Here is a 15,644-nt window from a genome sequence, read left to right as displayed (position 1 = left end):
GAAGAAATTTTTAGGTCATTTTCTGGCTGCGGCTTGACCAGTCACCAAGGAACCCGAAGAGCGAAGGCCCTTCTGAAGAGGGCCTGCAGGAAGATCATACAGTAAAAGGCTGCAGACAGGTCGACAAGGACAAGAGGGGACAGCTTGCTTTCAGCACACTCACAAAGGATGAGAAGCATTTGATCATGTGATTAAGGAAATCTGATTGGATGGTTTGAAAGATGGAGTTCTGGGAGTGTTGGATACAGACTTGGAAGGAGACATAACATTCAGAGAAGAAAGAGATGGCTGAGATTGAACAAAGGTTTTGAATGAAGGAGGAATCAAGAGTTATGTTTTGTTTTGAGGAGTCGATGATGGCAGAGGGAAAGGAAATTGGGACAGTTGCTGAAGAGAGGACCCAAAACAATATCAGCGACCAAGGGCAGCTTGACAGGGGATGTCGACAGCAGGTTAATAAGGAGTGAGATTGAGGGAAGAGGAGGTGGATCTCATGGGCAAGGTGAGCCCTGTCAGGAAATGAGGAGACATGCAAGAGAAACTGGATAAATATGTGGTTTCATGGCTTGGAAAAGGAGGAAATTTCATGGCAGTTTGGTGGTGGACTCTTGGGCAGGAGGAAACCAGCAGAGGCAGCTGAACAGATTGTCTCAATCTTAGCAACCAAAAAGCTCCCTTAGCTCCTTGCTTTTGTTGAATGGAGGGGACAGGGAGAACTTCCAAAAAGAGCTAACGTGGTCAGACATGTTTTAAAATGTTTCAAAGCTGATTTATTTGTACTTCATCAAGAATATTGACCCCTCTAACTAGTTTGAAGTTTAGTACCATCACCCGACACTGACCACAATAAATATGGTTCAGTCCTGGATGCGATTAGCACCACAATCCAATCACTGTCATTACTTATGAACTCGCTGGTGTCTCAACAGGTGGGATAAGGTTGTGAATCCTCTCCAACACGTAGAGCAGGTGAATGGTCTCTCCCCAGTGTGAACGAGCTGATGTGTCAGCAGGGTGGAAGTCTGCATAAATCCCTTTACACATACAGAGCAGATGAATGGTTTCTCCCCAGTGTGAACTCGCTGATGTACAATGAGATGAGCTGATCGCCTGAAGCCAGTGCCACAGTGAGAGCACCTGAAAGGCCTCTCTTCACTGTGAAGGCGTTGATGGCAGATCAGGTCCCCAGAACTCTTCTCGCCCTTCCCACAGTCTGAGTAGGTAAATGGTCTCTCGTCAGTGTGCACTCGCTGGTGTGTCAGCAGGATGGATAACTGAGTTAGTCCCTTCCCACATGTGATGAAAATCTCGACCCCTGGTGAGGTCTCTCAATTTCATGCTCTGTCAATGAGCACGCGCAGTTGGTCTGGCTGTTTAAGACTTTACTCTTTATTTTTTCAATTGGCCGGGTACAGATCATCTGGAAAACACAGAAGTTGAGCACTTTCGTATTCCTCGGAGGAGCTGCACACACAACTTCATACAAAGACATTTTTATACGTTTCTTAAAGCAGGGTACATGGCATGATCGCATAGTGTATTCAAACAGTTACCAATCAATACATGATATTGGTTCATTGACAGTTACTTAATCCAATAACGTTAACTGGTAAACAACTTAACGTCACAACACGTAAGTAACTTTTTATCTCGCCACACAGTGCCACAACATTTGCAACCGAAGGTCAGTTAGAACAGTTAGTACTGCATTATCTTATCATTACTGTATTATTTATGCAGCTGTAGCAGAATTTACAGTTCCTGGGCTGGAAGAGCAGCTCTCGCAGAATTTACAGTTCCCAGGCTAGAAACCATTTTGTTGTGCTAACTTGCACCAAGAAGCCATCTTGTGCCTGTATCCCAGTTTCAGATTTTCAGTGAAACAGGTGAATGGTCTCTCCCCTATGTGGCTGTGTCGATGAGTTTTCAGCTTTGATGGGGATCTGTGTTCCTTCCCACATTCCCCACATTTCCATGGTTTCTCTCCAGTGTGACTGCATTTGTGTCTTGATAGGCCAGATGATTGGCTGAAGCCTCTTCCACACACAGAACATGTGTACGGCTTCTCCCCGCTGTGAATGGCGCTTACTCCTTCCATGTTCAAAATCCGATGATATTCAGGATCAAATAAATTGTCCAACTGCATCAGAGTGTGGTGTGTTTAGTTGAAGTTTCCCAAATACAAATCCCCCCCATCTAACACCCTGTGACAATGATTTTAAACAGAGCAAAACGAACGAGAGAGAACCCACAAGATAAAGGCATGTTGTGAAACTGAGCTGAATCGGGTCCTTTCTGGACCTAACACTCGGAATAAGAGCCATCACAGCTGCTTGATTGTTAAAGGAGAAGCAGTGGATGTTATAAATTTAGATTTTCAGAAGGTGTTAGACAAGCTACAATACATTGTCCTTCTTAATAAGATTAGAACTCATGGTGTTGGAAATAGTCTATCAGCATGGTTAGAGAATTGGCTAATTAATAAATGATGGAGTGTTGGAATAAAAGGGGAATTTTCAGGATGGCAACGTATAACTAATGGAGTGCCACAGGGATCAGTGTTGGGGGCCACATTTATTAAAATAGACATTAGAACATAGAACATAGAACAGTACAGCACAGAACAGGCCCTTCAGCCCACAATGTTGTGCCGATCATTGATCCTCATGTATGCACCCTCAAATTTCTGTGACCATATACATGTCCAGCAGTCTCTTAAATGACCCCAATGACCTTGCTTCCACAACTGCTGCTGGCAACGCATTCCATGCTCTCACAACTCTCTGCGTAAAGAACCTGCCTCTGACATCCCCTCTATACTTTCCACCAACCAGCTTAAAACTATGACCCCTCGTGCTAGCCATTTCTGCCCTGGGAAATAGTCTCTGGCTATCAACTCTATCTATGCCTCTCATTATCTTGTATACCTCAATTAGGTCCCCTCTCCTCCTCCTTTTCTCCAATGAAAAGAGACCGAGCTCAGTCAACCTCTCTTCATAAGATAAGCCCTCCAGTCCAGGCAGCATCCTGGTAAACCTCCTCTGAACCCTCTCCAAAGCATCCACATCTTTCCTATAATAGGGCGCCCAGAACTGGACGCAGTATTCCAAGTGCGGTCTAACCAAAGTTTTATAGAGCTGCAACAAGATCTCACGACTCTTAAACTCAATCCCCCTGTTAATGAAAGCCAAAACACCATATGCTTTCTTAACAACCCTGTCCACTTGGGTGGCCATTTTAAGGGATCTATGTATCTGCACACCAAGATCCCTCTGTTCCTCCACGCTGCCAAGAATCCTATCCTTAATCCTGTACTCAGCTTTCAAATTCGACCTTCCAAAATGCATCACCTCGCATTTATCCAGGTTGAACTTCATCTGCCACCTCTCAGCCCATCTCTGCATCCTGTCAATGTCCCGCTGCAGCCTACAACAGCCCTCTACACTGTCAACGACACCTCCGACCTTTGTGTCGTCTGCAAACTTGCTGACCCATCCTTCAATCCCCTCATCCAAGTCATTAATAAAAATTACAAACAGTAGAGGCCCAAGGACAGAGCCCTGTGGAACCCCACTCACCACTGACTTCCAGGCAGAATATTTTCCTTCTACTACCACTCGCTGTCTTCTGTTGGCCAGCCAATTCTGTATCCAAGCAGCTAAGTTCCCCTGTATCCCATTCCTCCTGACCTTCTGAATGAGCCTACCATGGGGAACCTTATCAAATGCCTTACTGAAGTCCATATACACCACATCCACAGCTCGACCCTCATCAACCTTTCTAGTCACATCTTCAAAAAACTCGATAAGGTTTGTAAGGCATGACCTACCCCTCACAAAGCCGTGTTGACTGTATTTGATCAAGCCATGCTCTTCCAGATGGTCATAAATCTTATCCCTCAGAATCCTTTCTAACACCTTGCAGACGACAGACGTGAGACTTACCGGTCTATAATTGCCGGTGATTTCCCTATTTCCTTTCTTGAAGAGAGGAATTACATTTGCCTCTCTCCAGTCCTCAGGTACGACTCCAGTGGAGAGCGAGGATGCAAAGATCTTCGCAAGTGGCGAAGCAATTGCATTTCTCGCTTCCCAAAGCAGCCGAGGACAAATCTGGTCCGGGCCTGGCGACTTGTCAATCTTAATGTTTGACAAAATTTTCAGCACATCAGCTTCGTCTATCTCTATCCATTCCAGCATGCACACCTGCTCTTCAAAGGTTTCATTCACTACAAAGTTCGTTTCTTTCGTAAAGACAGAAGCAAAAAACTCATTTAGGGCCTCCCCTACCTCCTCAGGCTCCACACACAAGTTTCCTATGCTATCCCTGATTGGCCCTACTCTTTCTTTGATCATTCTCTTATTCCTCACATAAGTGTAAAATGCCTTTGTGTTTTCCCGGATTCCTTCTGCCAAGCCTTTCTCGTGCCCCCTCCTGGCTCTCCTCAGACCATTTTTGAGCTCCTTCCTTGCCTGCATGTAATCCTCTCTAGCTGAACTTGACTCTAGCTTCCTCCACCTTATGTAAGCTACCTTCTTCCTTTTCACAAGAAGCTCCACCGCTCTCGTCATCCAAGGTTCCTTTATCTTACCCCTTCTTGCCTGTCTCAGAGGGACATATTTACTCATCACTCCCAACAACTGTTCCTTAAACAGTCTCCACATGTCTATAGTTCCCTTACCATGGAACAACTGCTCCCAGTCCATGCTTCCTAACTCATGTCTAATCGCATCATAGTTTCCTCTTCCCCAATTAAATATCCTCCCATTTTGCCTAATCCTCTCCTTCTCCATAGCTATGTAGAATGTGAGGCAGTTATGGTCACTGTCACCAAAATGCTCTCCCACCACAAGATCTGATACCTGCCCCGGCTCGTTTCCAAGCACCAAGTCTAGAATGGCCTCTCCCCTCGTCGGCCTGTCAACGTACTGCGTTAGGAAACCCTCTTGAACACACCTTACAAAAACAGCTCCATTCAAATCTTCTGCTCAAAGGAGGTTCCAATCAATATTAGGAAAGTTAAAGTCACCCATTACAACAACCCTACTACGTCTGCACTTTTCCAAAATCTGCCGACCTATGCTTTCTTCAATCTCCCTGCTGCTATTGGGGGGCCTGTAGCAAACCCCTAACGAGGTGACTACTCCCTTGCTGTTCCCAATTTCCACCCATACTGACTCGGTAGGCAGATCTTCCTCGACAATGGAAGCTTCTGTAGCTGTGATACCCTCTCTGATTAGTAGTGCTACACCCCCTCCTCTTTTTCCCCCCTCCCTATTCTTTTTAAATGTTCTAAACCCTGGAACATCCAGCAACCATTCCTGCCCATGAGAAACCCATGTCTCTGTTATGGCCACAACATCATAGCACCAGGTACTGATCCATGCTCTAAGTTCATCACTTTTATTCCTGATACTCCTTGCATTAAAGCAAACACACTTTAACCGATCCCTTGGTTCCTTCCCAGGAAAATCCTTCCCATTAACTGGTCTACCTCTTGCTACTGCCTCACCTGCATCAACGCTCACCTCTGGTATACAGCTCAGGTTCCCACCCCCCTGCCATACTAGTTTAAACCCTCTCGAACTACTCGAGCAAACCTTCCACCCAGGACATTGGTCCCCTTCCAGTTCAGATGCAACCCGTCCTTCTTGTACAGGTCCCACCTTCCCCAGAAGGCATCCCAATTATCTACATATCTGAAGCCCTCCCTCCTACACCAGCTGCGTAGCCACGTGTTCAGCTGCGCCCGCTCCCTGTTCCTCACCTCGCTATCTCGTGGCACCGGTAGTAAACCAGAGAACACTACTCTGTTCGTCCTGCTCTGCAGCTTCCATCCTAACTCCCTGAAATCACTTTTTATATCCTCAATCCTATTTCTGGCTATATCATTTGTGCCAATATGTAACACGATTTCTGGCTGTTCGCCCTCCCCTTTTAGAACCTTATACACCCGATCGGAGACGTCCCGGACCCTGGCACCCGGGAGGCAACATACCTTCCGGGAATCCCGATCTTGACCACATTATTGACTTGAGTGAAGAAAGTAAATGTATTAAAGCTGAATTTGTGGATGGCACACACATAGTTGGGAAGGCAAGTGATGAAGATGACTAAAAGAGCCTGCAGAGCAATGTAAACAGATTAAGTGAGCAGGCCAAAGCTTGGCAGATGTTCTGTAATGTGGGAAAACGTGAGGTTATGCACTGTGGCTGGAAGAATGTCACTGAAATAGGGAAAGACTGCAGTAAGCTTTGGTACAGAAGGATTTGAGAGTCCTTGCTCATAAGTCACAAAAGGTAACATCTGGGTCATGGATAATAGGAAAATAAAGCTGGATTAACATGGCAGGCCAAGCAGCATCAGAGGAGCAGGAAAGCTGACATTTCTGGTCTCGACCCTTCTTCAAAAATTGGGGAAGGGAAGAGGTTTCTGAAATGAATAGGGAATGAGTGAGAGGCGAACAGAAGAGGGATAAAGGAGAAGATAATTGGAGAGGAGACAGAAAGGTCAAAAAGGCAGAGTTGGAGCCAGTGAAGGTGAGTGTAGATGGGGAGTTGCGGGGGATAGAACAAAGAAGGAAGAAAATTACAGCACAGGAACAGGCCCTTCGGCCCTCTCAGCCTGCGTCAATCCAGATCCTCTATCCAAACGTGTTGCCTATTTTCCAAGGATCTGTATCCTTCTGCTCCCTGCCCATTCATGTATCTGCCTAGATATATCTTAAATGATGCTATTATGCCGCCATTACCACCTCCGCTGACAATGCGTTCCAGGCACCCACCACCCTCTGCCTAGACAACTTTCCACACATATCTCCCTTAAACTTTTTCTCTCATCTTGAAATATTGACTCCTTGTAATTGAGTCCCCAATTCTGATATAGAAAACTTCTTGCTATCCACCTTGTCTATACCTCTCATGATTTTGTAGACCTCAATCAATCCTCCCTCAACCTCCGTCTTTCTAATGTAAATAATCCTAATCTACTCAACCTTTCTTCATAGCTGGCACCCTCCATATGAGGCAACATCCTGGTGAACCTCCTCTGCACCCTGAGCAAAGCATCCAAATTCTTGTTCAGTGTGGCGACCAGAACTGTACGCAGTATTCCAAATGTGGTTGAACCAAAGTCCAATACAACTGTAACACGACCTGCCAACTGTTGTACTCAATACCCCGCCCGATGAAGGAAAGCATGCTGTATGCCTTCTTGACCACCCTAGTGACCTGCGTTGTCACCATCAGGGAACAATGGACCTGAACACCCAGATCTCTCTGTGCCCCTCTTTTCCCCAGGGCTTTTCCATTTACTGTATAGTTTGCTCTTGAATTTGACCTTCCAAAATGCCTCACCTCATATTTGCCTGGATTGAACTCCATCTGCCATTTCTCCACCGAACTCTCCAATCTATCTATATTCTGCTGTGTTCTCAGACTCCACCAATCTTAGTCTCATCTGCAAACTTGCAAATCAGACCATCTATACCTTCCTCAAGATCATTTGTTTCTCACAATAAGTCAGACCTGGTCAAGGTGTCAGGATGAGGCTGGTAGGTAGGAGATGGAGGTGGGGCTTGAGGTGGGAGCAGTGGATAGATGGGAGGAAGTACAGGTTAGGGAGGTGGGGACAAGCTGGGCTGGTTTTGGGATGCACTCGGGGGAGAGGAGATTTTGAAGGTTGTGAAGTCCACATTGATACCATTGGCCTGCAAAATATGAGATGCTGTTCCTGCAAACTTTGGGTGGCGTCATTGTGGCATTGCAGGAGGCCCAGGATGGACATGTTGTCTAAGGAGTGGGAGGGGGAGGTGAAATGGTTCGCGACTGGGAGGTGCAGACGTTTGTCGTGAACCGAGCATAGGTGTTCCGCAAAGCAGTCCCCAAGCCTCCCCTTGGTTTCCCGGATGTAGAGGAGGCCACTATGTGAACAGCAGACTCAGTATACCAGATTAGCAGATGTGCAGGTGAACATCTGTTTGATGTGGAAGCTCTTCTTAGGGCCTGGGATGGAGGTGAGGGGGAAGTTGTAGGGGCAGGTATAGCACTTCCTCCAGTTGCAGGGAAAAGTGGGGGGGCGGGGAGGGGGGGGGGGTAGTGTGGAGTGGACAAGGGAGTCACGGAGAGAGTGATCCCTCCGGAAAGCAGTTAAGGGTGGGGAGGGAAAAATGTCTTTGTAGTGGGGTCAGATTGCAGATGGCGGATGATGCATTGGGTCCGGAGGTCGGTGGGGTGGTACGTGAGGATTCGGGGATTCGGGGTTGTTACTGCAGACAGTGGGTGTGAGGAATGAGTTGCAGGAAATGCGGGAGACACGGTTGAGGGCGTTTTCAGCCACTGTGGAGAGGTAGTTGTGGTCTTGAAAAACAAGGACATCTGGGATGTCTGGGAGTGGAATGCGTCATCTTGGCAGCGGAGGCGAAGAAATAGGGAACAGCGGATGGCATTTTTGCAGGAAGGTGGGTGAGAGGATGTGTATTCTGGGCAGCTGTGGGAGTTGGTAGGCTTGAAATGGATATTGGTTTCCAGGTCGTTGCCGGAGATGGAAACAGAGGGGTCCAGGAAGGAGAGTGAGGTATCAAAGATGATCCAGGTGAACTTAAGGTTGGAGTGGAAGGGGTTTGTAAAGTGGATGAACTGTTTGAGCTCCTTGTGGGAACACGAGGCAGCACCGATACAGTCATCAATATAATGGAGGAAGAGGTGGGGCATAAGGTCAGTGTAGTTTCAGCAGAGTGATTGTCCCACATATCCTACAAAGAGGCAGGCATAGCTTGGGCCCCTGTGGGTACCCATGGCCACCCCCTTTGTCTGTGGGAGATAGGAATTGAAATAGAAGTTGTTGAGGGTGAGGACAGCTCAGCTGAGCGGAGGAGGGTGTCAGTGGAGGGGGACTGGTCGGGCCTGTGGGACAGGACGAAGCGGAGGGCCTTTCGGCCGTCTGTATGGGGAATGCAGGTGTATAGGGACTGGACATCCATGGTAAAGATGAGGTGTTGGGGACCAGGGAATGGTTTTGGAGGGGGTGGAGGGTGTGGGTGGTGTCATGGATGTAGGTGGGGAGTTCCTGGACCAAAGGGGAGAAAATGGAGATAAGTTTGGTGGGGCAGGAGCGGGTGGAAACATTGGGTTGACCTGGGAAGTCTGGTTTGTGGATTTTGGGAAGAGATAGAAACGGGAGGTGCAGCGTTGGGGAATGACAAGTCCATATTTGGTCTCCTGCAGTGCCACAACGATGGCCCCCAAAGGTTGTAGGAAACGCATCTCGCTTGGGAACCTTGCAGCTCAATGGTATCAGTGTGGACTTCACAAGGTTCAAATCTCCCCTCCCCCAACTGCATCCCAAATCCAGCCCATCTTGTCCCCACCTCCCTAACCTGTTCTTCCTATCACCTATCCATGCCTCCCACCACAAGCCCCACCCCCATCTCCTACCTACCAGCCTCATCCCGCTTCCTTGGCCTGTCTGTCCTTTCTGGACTGAACTATGCCCTCCCTAACTCCCCACCTCCACTCACCTTTATTGACTCCAACCCCACCTCTTTGACCTGTCTCTCTTCTCTCCACCTATCTTCTCCTTTATCTGTCTTCTAACTGCCTCCCCCTCTCTCCTTTTTTTTATTTCTGAATTCCCCTTACCCTTCCCCATTTCTGAAGAAATGACTAGGTCTGAAACGTCAGCTTTCCTGCTCCTCTGATCTAGCTCTACACCTTGTTATATAAAAGTAGAGAGGTTTTGTTTGGATTTTCTTTTTGTTTGGACTTTTTGTTCGAAGATTTTGCTCTGGATTTTACTCTGTAAACCTCCCTGCCCCTCTACCTCACTTTCCTCCTTTAACATGCTCCTTTTTACCTCATTATTAGAACATGGAATATTGAACTATACAGCACAGTACAGGCCCTTTGGCCCACAATGTTGTGCTGAAGCTTTACCCTAAACCTAAGGTCTATCGAACCTCTACCCCTACCTTATACTATCATCTATATACCTATCCAATAGCTGCTTAAATGCCCCAATGACGCGGACTCCACTACCTTCTTTGCCAGTGCATTCCACGCCCCTTCCATTCTGAGTAAAGAACCTACCTCAATCGTGTCCCATATATCTACCTCTACTCACTTTAAAACAATGCTCCCTTGTTACAGCTACCTCCACCCAAGGAAAACGTCTCTGGCTGTCTACTCTATCTATACCTCTGATCATTTTGTACACCTCTACCAAGTCACCTTTCATCCTTTGTCATTTTGGAGAAAAGCTGTAGCTCTCTCAACCTTTCCTCGTAAGACTTTCTCTCCATTCCAGGCAACATCCTGGTAAATCTCCTCTGCACCTTTTCCAACGCTTCAATATCTTTCCTGTAATAAGGTGACCAAAACTGGACACAGTACTTCAGATGTGGCCGAACCAGGCTTTTGTACAGCTGGAGCATAACTTCACAGCTCTTGAACTTAATTCCTCCATTCATGAAAGCTAACACACTATTCGCCTTCTTAACAACTCCATCCACCTGGGTGACAGCTTTCAGGGAACTGGAGGCATGAATCCCGAGATCCCTCTGCTCCTCCACACTGCCAAGAATCTTCCCGTTAACCCTGTATTCTGCTTTCAAATTTGTCCTTCCAAAGTGAATCATCTCACACTTTTCAGGGTTAGACTCCACCTGCCCTGCTTCCCTTCTGAGCCACACAGCCAGACCCTGTACCAAAAACCCAGTCCCTGTGGTTTACCCCAGTAGGTTTTACCCTCCCCAACAGTATCCAAAACAGTATACTTATTGTTGAGGGGAACAACCACAGAGGATCTCCGCAATGACTTTCTTTCCCATCCATTTCCTTACTGTCACCCAACTGCCTTCAATCTTCGGGGTAACTATGTCCCTGTAGCTCATTTCTATCGCAACCTCAACCTCCCGAATGACCCTGTGTTCATCCAGCTCCAGCTCCCTAACTCGGTATTTGAGGAGCTGGAGCTGGCTGCATTTCCCACAGGTGAAGTCAGCAGAGTCACCCACATCCTCAGGAGGAACATTGCACTGCTCTGACTGCCATCGCCTCTAAATTTAAACTTAGCTGAAAGATTTGTAAAAAAAAAAAGAGAATAACTTACCCTTTTATCCTTAGGTTAGATGAGGTGGAAGGGCGGGAGACACCCTCTTGTGAGGTCTTGGATTTTGATTCTGCCCAAACTGTATTTCCCAAGGGTCATCTCGCTCCTGGTCTCTTCCTCCTCTGCCGCCAAAAATGAAGATCCCGAAGCACTCATGGTAAGTTATTATACTTGCTGCTTATCTTCCCAGCAGTCCCCTCTCACTGTCGCCCGACTCCCACTGCTGAACAAATGTTTGGTCACTAATAGCTCTACATGTGGCCCAGTGTCAAACATTGCTTTTTGACAGTTTTGTGAAATGTTGTAGTATTTGATAAAGAAATTGTTGTTATTGTTTGGACATGCGTCACTATTCCTTCATTGTCACTTTCGGAATAACCTGGAAACTCTTATTTGTAAGCATTCTAGGAAATCAGAGTGCATCTGATTGAAAACCTGAGTGGTCTGATCAGTGTTGAGAAAGAGCAACTGTTGTGATAAGTAAAAAAGATTAATAACAGATTTAAAATAAGTTGCAAATTAACAAATGTAATGCAAGAACAAAAGTGGTATAAGCATTTGATCATTAATATAAGCTCAGAAGTGGAAGAAAAACGGATTTGGGTCCAGGAAAACATTTCCTGACTATGAAAGGTCCTATGAGAACATGAAGCTGATAAGACAGCAGCATATGGTCTGACAATGGTCAGCATTGGAAGCCTTATTTAGACACTGTCAGAGAGGTAACTGTGAAATGCTAAACCGAGAACAAATAAACCCAATACAAGAGACAGAAGGTCAAGGGAAGAGAAGTGATCGGGAAGGGCACAATTGAAAAAGAGGGTCATAGTCCACAATAAAGGAACAGCACTAGTCCCTGAGCCACAAAAAGAGTACAGGTATTTGGGGAAAACCTCGATGTGACGATGAATTCTCGTAAATGCAAATTACAGAAACAATTCTACTGTTTTCAACATTAGAATCTCCTGCCGGAGTCTGCAACTGGAAAGATATCAGAAACGCTGAAGTTGGAGAAAAGTCTCTCAAATGAGGAAATCTACAAAGAGCGGGTGCTGTCACCGTGCATTTGTTGCTGTGTGATGATATCACAGAGGAACATAGAGTCTGTGGGTCTCTGCAAATCCGAGATCATCGCGCATTTTGAAGGATGGAAGGGCTCTTAAGAAGGCGCACAGGAGATTTTCAACAATAGTTCAATGGATGAGGGTTTTCAGTTGCACTGTCGTGTTGGAGAAATTGAAATTGTTCGCTTGAAGTGAAGTAGATTAAGCAGAGATGACGTAGATGCGTTAACCTTTATAAAAGATAGACATACGGGAAATTGGGAAAAGTTATTTCTGTGAGCTGGTCATAGAAAAAAAAGATAGGGGAGGCTGATTGAAGATTTTGGTGAACTGCCAGAGGGAGGACGTGAGAGAGTTTATTTGTAGCTCTTGATAATGATCTGCCGTGATTTGAATGTGCCGATGTTGGACTGGGGTGGACCTCACATGATTATGGAGGAGTGTTCTGAAATTTTGTGATTTCAAATAAACCTGTTGATCTATAAGCTGTTGTCATGTGACTTTTGACTTTGATAATGATCTGGAATTCATTGCTTATTTTCAAGGATGATGATTGGATGTTTAGTTTCAGTGTCCTGTCTGCAAATCACAATGTAATACCCAGTAAATAAAAGTTTAAACACCTTCATACTCCCTGTCAAATCAAAGAATGTGCATGCTTCCTGCTACACATTTACAGTAATCATTGTCAGCAGTTACTTGATTCAAGAATAACATCTACTCAGGGTGGTTAATTTCTGGCAAAGCTCAGCAGGTCTGGCAGCATCTTAATAGAGTTAATGTTTCAGTGCCAGTGACCCTTCCTCAGAACTGACAGTAGCTAGGAAAATGTCGGTTATTAAACAGATGATAGGGTTGGGGAGTGGGTAAGGACGAATCATTAGGTGTGGATAGAACCCAAAGAGAGAGAAGAAAAATAGGAATTGGCGCAAAATCTCAGTAGGCCTGGCAACAACTATAAAGAAAAATCAGAGTTAATGTTTCGGGTCCAGTGACCTTTCCTCAGAACTAAAAGACAAGAATAGTGGACATAGAAAGGAGTGAATAACAATCTGGCTAGGAGCGTGAATAAATGTTAATGGAGGCAGTTAGTGGCTAACTTGGGTTTTGTGTAAGGGCAGTCTATGTAATAACAAGGCCGGGTGTATGGGTGTCTGGAATAGAACATAGGAGAGTTGAAGCCCAGAAGTTTTGAACTCGATATTGAGCCCAGAAGGCTTATGCTGAGCTTCGCTGGAGCACTGCAACAAGCCTGAGACAGAGATACTGCTTGGGGTGGTGTGTTGACATTTCTGCCCTGGGTCTTTGTGAGGCTGAATAAAACTGCAGATCTGTAGGCAGAGGGAAGGACGTCCCATGAGAAAGTGGGATCTGGAGAGCAGGATTTGTCTCCCTTTCGCACCTGTGCTACTGCTTAGTCTCATCAATAAGACTTCATATGTGAAAGGTGAATGCAACCAGAGGGACAGGTTGGTTCCATTATGAAGAATGGATGGCAAGCTTGTTCCAGTCTTTCCAAACATTGGCAGTAGGGTTTAGGGCCTGCTGCCTCTAACAAAGATAGCAGACATTATCCTCAATTTGGGCAAAAAAATCTCACCGTCTCCGTCACTCTGTGTAAATAGGGGTCATGGCTTCCACAAGATATTCAGGAAATTTCCCCGTGCCCCTACCGGATCTACTGTTCCCTCCGCCCTGCCTCATTCTCACTGCCTTTCGGACCGAAGATGAAAAATATCCCTCAAGCGCCTTTGATAGCTCCGCGTGTCTTTCATACACTGTCTGAGACTGCGCACTGCTCTCCTGTTTGTGAACACTGAAGGCAATGCTGGGGCTTCAGTTCAGGCTGGCAGAGGTCACTGTCCACACATTATTAACAGCATGTTTTATACAACACTTCTAACACCACAAAAGCTTCCTGTGAGACTTCACGTTGCTGTTAACAATATCCGCATTAAAACAGTCTGTGCTTGAGTCTCCAACTGGACCTTGAACACCCTGCTGTTTTCTGTCTACTAAAAAAATGGGAACGTATTCATTTTACCAACAGAACTCAGTGAATCCATATCATTGATTCCTCACTTTGCATGATATCCCGAATGTTTCTCCTCCTGTATTAGCCAAGCCTCCTCAAAGTAGCTGACCATTGTCTATTTACCCAGCTTTTTCCTTTCAGGTCACTAGCATCAGAGAAGTATCCTTTTCACGCTGTTCCCATCGCAACCCAAGTTAATTCCCAGTCAGTGAATGACAATTTCCTGTATTTGCGTAGCCATTAAATTTAACTTGGCTCAATCGAGCAAGAGTGTCAGCCAGTGAAAAAACTGACCACAGGCTGGTATCCCGTCATCAAGTGCTCCTTTAATAACACGAGTACACTACGTGGACTTTGATCAGCTATCTCAGAGCCAGCCCCTAGAATCAGGAGAATCTCTGGGACTCCTGTACTTTTTCGAATGAGATTCCTGTTTTTTGTTTGTTTCAATGGACTCTGGCCAGCTCGGTCGGAGCCAATCCCTAGCGTCAGAGGAATTCTTGTGACTGCTGTTTATTTCCCGGCACTACCACTGCATAGCAAAAGTGCTTTTTCATACTCCAACCCCCCCCCCCCCCGCCCCAACCAACGTCGCATGTGTGTTCACAGACTTTGTAAAGAAAACATTGTGTAACAACTTCAGATTTCACCCCTATGTGGCCAGTGATCCAATAACAAGTCAAGCCCGAGTAGGACAATGCCTGTATGTAAGGACTAGATCAAAATGAAGTTGGAGGGGGAAATAAAACACTCCATCCCCTGCGGTGCCCATCTTTCCCTAAAGGCATCGACAGGATTTGTGCACATTGTGTGCTCCCTCTCCAGGGCTTGAACACTACTGCGGAAGAGGGGCAGGCAGTCGACAGAGATGATCCCCTTCACGGCCAGCTGCCTGGATCTGTTTACTGCCAGCCTGGCCAGGCTGAGGAGCAGGCCAAAAGGAGGTCCTCCGATCTGCTTGTCCCCCTCAACCATACCGGGTGCCCAAAGATCAGGAGCATGGGGCTGAAGTGCGACCAAAAACATAATAAAAGGTGTTTCAAATAACTAAAACAGGGTGCAAATGCATACAACCAACATATGCATGGTCCACGGCGCTGCAGTTAGCAGTTGGACGTGGAGTTCGTTAACCATCACAATCTGCGGTTATACTGGTCCGCCCCGATCTTCAAGGAAAAGAAGGAGATCCCCGCTGCCCTGTGGCGAACCAGGCGCCCCAAGGCGTGTCTGGGCGGTGGTCGAAGGAGCAGAGATGGATGGTGCGCAGCTGCAGTCTGTACATGAATTGCCACTTTGCCTCCCTAAAAGACACGCAACGCACATTCCGATGGCGGCTCAGGCTGTGGGGCACGGGCTTTCGAGGGAAGTCTGGGATCCTGGGGCCAACATGAAATTCCGCCTGAGCAGGGTTACGCCCAGACGGGATTCCAGAGCACACC

General features: G+C 46.5%; 1 protein-coding gene and 1 long non-coding RNA gene across 5 annotated transcripts in view; one reads left to right on the top strand and one right to left on the bottom strand.

The window, feature by feature from the left end:
* LOC125449040 (zinc finger protein 239-like) overlaps nt 1-12,687 on the top strand; it is a 249,880-nt gene extending 237,193 nt beyond the window's left edge. For 3 of the 4 annotated variants that reach the window (XR_009443176.1, XR_007246796.2, XR_009443178.1), the window contains 2 exons: nt 11,121-11,263; nt 12,066-12,687. The gene's annotated coding sequence lies outside the window, so the exon portion shown is untranslated. The remainder of the gene's footprint in view (nt 1-11,120; nt 11,264-12,065) is intronic. The other variant, XR_009443179.1, reaches the window with a different exon arrangement.
* On the bottom strand, nt 1,376-14,518 carry LOC125449043 (uncharacterized). The gene is made up of 3 exons (XR_007246802.2): nt 14,253-14,518; nt 11,107-11,329; nt 1,376-2,140 (listed from the first exon to the last, which is right to left on the bottom strand). It is a non-coding gene; the product is annotated as an uncharacterized LOC125449043 (long non-coding RNA).
* Between the last annotated feature and the right edge of the window lie 1,126 nt (nt 14,519-15,644).

This window comes from Stegostoma tigrinum, chromosome 43, assembly GCF_030684315.1.
Source record: "Stegostoma tigrinum isolate sSteTig4 chromosome 43, sSteTig4.hap1, whole genome shotgun sequence".
In the NCBI taxonomy this organism is placed as follows: domain Eukaryota; kingdom Metazoa; phylum Chordata; class Chondrichthyes; order Orectolobiformes; family Stegostomatidae; genus Stegostoma; species Stegostoma tigrinum.
Note: the sequence above shows the minus strand (reverse complement) of the source record. Positions and strands in the feature narration are given on the sequence as shown.